We start from the raw sequence: 3,405 nt of genomic DNA on the forward strand, positions 1-3,405 counted from the left end.
TGCGTTATCACCGGGCCGAGGATTGTCGAAGAAAGCGGGAGGGAATCGAGATTTACAACAAAGGGCTTTCTGGTCTGTGTGTGTGTTGTGGGAGTAAGTGTATATATTCATAGTTATATAGATGTAAATGGTTAGATATATATATGTGTAAGTATATGAATATATATATATATATATATATATATATATATATATATATATGTATATATATATATATATACATATATATATATATATATATATATATATATATATATATATATATATGTACGTACATATACGTACATATATGTACGTATATGTACACCTGTATGTTTGTTAGAGTTAGAGAAAAAGAGAGCGATATATATATATATATATATATATATATATATATATATATATATATACATATATATATATATATATATATATATATATATATAGAGAGAGAGAGAGAGAGAGAGAGAGAGAGAGAGAGAGAGAGAGAGAGAGAGAGAGAGAGAGAGAGAGAGAGAGAGAGAGAGAGAGAGAGAGAGAGAGAGAGAGAGAGAGAGATTTGTGTGTGTGTGTGTGTATGGGAGTATAAGTATATATACATAGGTATAAAGATTTAAATAGTTAGATATAGATATGTATATATATGACTATACATATGTGTACATATATATACATGTGTGTGTGTGTTAGAGTTAGAGTTAGACAAAAAGAGAGCGATATATATATATATATATATATATATATATATATATATATATATATATATATATATATATATATATATATATATATACTTGTTTGTGTGTGTGTGTGTGTGTGTGTTTATGTGTGTGTTTGTGTGTGTTTGTCTATGTGTGTGTGCGTGTGTGTGTGGAGAGAGAGAGAGAGAGAGAGAGAGAGAGAGAGAGAGAGAGAGAGAGAGAGAGAGAGAGAGAGAGAGAGAGAGAGAGGGAGAGGGAGAGGGAGAGGGAGAGAGAGAGAGAGAGAGAGAGAGAGAGAGAGAGAGAGAGAGAGAGAGAGAGAGAGAGAGAGAGAGAGAGAGAGAGAGAGAGAGAGAGAGAGAGAGAGAGAGAGAGAGAGAAAGAAAGAAAGAATGAGAGAGAGAGTGACCGACGGACAGCCATATGTAAGTACAGGCAGACAGAGAGATTCCATGGGCAGTTAAAGCGATGGATATCATAAGCGTCACCATACCTTAGAAACGACCTAGAAAACAGTAGGTTTTAACGACCACCTGTACTTTACGAGGCAGGGAGAGGCCCGCGAGAGACGAGAATTACAGAGGGTCTCGAGCAGGAAAGACAGGGATGGGTTTGAATGGCCGAAGTTAGCTAATTTCTACGAAGCAGCTGCGTCTTGGAGAGGCTATCTAAATACCAGGGAAGCCGCTGCATTCGGGGAGATAAAAACAAAATCTACGACAATACGTTTCGATTCTGTAACTTAAAAATCGAACTGGTTAAGTGAGCTGTAATTGGGAGATGTTTGTTTGTTGCACTGTCACTGTATCTTGGGAGATGTAGGTTTGGTGCACTGTATCTGTAACTTAGGAAATGTAGATGTTTGTTGCACTGTAACTATCTTGGGAGATGTAGGTTTGGTGCACTGTATCTGTAACTTAGGAAATGTAAATGTTTGCTGCACTGTAACTGTATCTTGGGAGATGCATGTTTGGTGCACTGTATCTGTAACTTAGGAAATGTAAATGTTTGCTGCACTGTAACTATCTTGGGAGATGTAGGTTTGGCGCACAGTATCTGTAACTGCGGAAATGTAATTGTTTGCTGCACTGTAATTTCACCATGGGAAATGTATATGCTTGTTGAATTAGACTGTAGCTTAGGAAATATATGTTTGTTTGAGTGTAATTTTTGAGATGTATATGTTTATTTAAGCGTAACTTGGGAAATGTATACACTTGTTTATGTGTAACCTAGGAAACGTATGTTTGTTATAATGAGCCTGTAACTTAGGAAATGTATCAATTTGTTGCCTTGTACCTGTAACCTGGGAGACATACGTTTGCTGCACTATAATTATAATCTAGGAAAGGTATGTGTATGTTGTACTAGAATTATAACTTGAATATATCTATATGTTACACTATTACCGACACGAACCACCATATCCTCAACACCCAGCCTCCTTCCTCTCCACACTCTATGTTGTTTTGAACCTGGCTATACATGTTCCATTTCCATCAAAACTTGGACAAATATGTTTACAGTTATAGCGTTTTTTTTCCCTCCGTGAAGATTGATTGGAGGCTACTGCTATCTCGAGAGGCAAAAAAATATATACATTTTGAGTGTGTTTACTCGCCAGAAGGAAATGGATTCCTTACGCTCATTGGTTTCAAATGCCATCGCGAATTCCACATTGATGGGTGTTTTTTTTTTCGAAAAGATAAAAATGAAGTTAATAATGTTATCATGATAGTAATAGGGCAGCGGTAATACAAATAATAATGGGAATGGGAATAAGAGCAATAATGATAGCAATGATAATATTGATGATGATAGTAATAGTATTGACGATAATACGAATAACAGAAATGGTAGTACTGCTATTACTATTGATAATAATAGCAATATTCATGATGATTATGATAATAATGGTAATAATGATCATGGTAGTGATGATGATGATAATGATCATAATAATGAGAGCAATGATATTAGGAATGATGATGATGATAATGATAATATTAAAAACACCACTGATAATAAAAAATACTGATAATGATAACTATTATCGTTATTTTCATTATTATTTTTATTACTATTATTACCATTGTCATGATTATCATGGCAATGGTAATACTACTACTAATAATAATGATAATAATAATAATAATGATAATAATGATACTACTACTACTACTACTACTACTACTACTAATGATTATAATAATAATAATAATAATAATAATAATAATAATAATAATAATAATGATAATGATAATGATAATGATAATGATAATGATAATGATAATAATAATAATGATAATAATAATGACAATAATGATAATAATAATAATGATAACCCAAACAATGATAATAATAATGATAATGATAAAGATGATAATGATGATAATGCTCATAATACTGATAATGGTAATGATAATAATAATAATGAAAATGATAATAGTAAAAATAATAATGTTGATAATAATAATAATAATAATAATAATAATAATAATAATAATAATAATAATATCAATAATGATAATAATAACAATAATCATAATAATAATAATAATAATAATAATAATAATAATAATAATATTTATAATAGTAATGAGGATAATATTGATAATGATAATAATAATTAAGATGATGCTAATTACAATGACAATAATAATGATAATGATGATCATGATAATAATGATAAAGATGATGATAATGACAATAATAATAATAATGA

Source organism: Penaeus vannamei, chromosome 1 (genome assembly GCF_042767895.1).
Source record: "Penaeus vannamei isolate JL-2024 chromosome 1, ASM4276789v1, whole genome shotgun sequence".
NCBI lineage: Eukaryota > Metazoa > Arthropoda > Malacostraca > Decapoda > Penaeidae > Penaeus > Penaeus vannamei.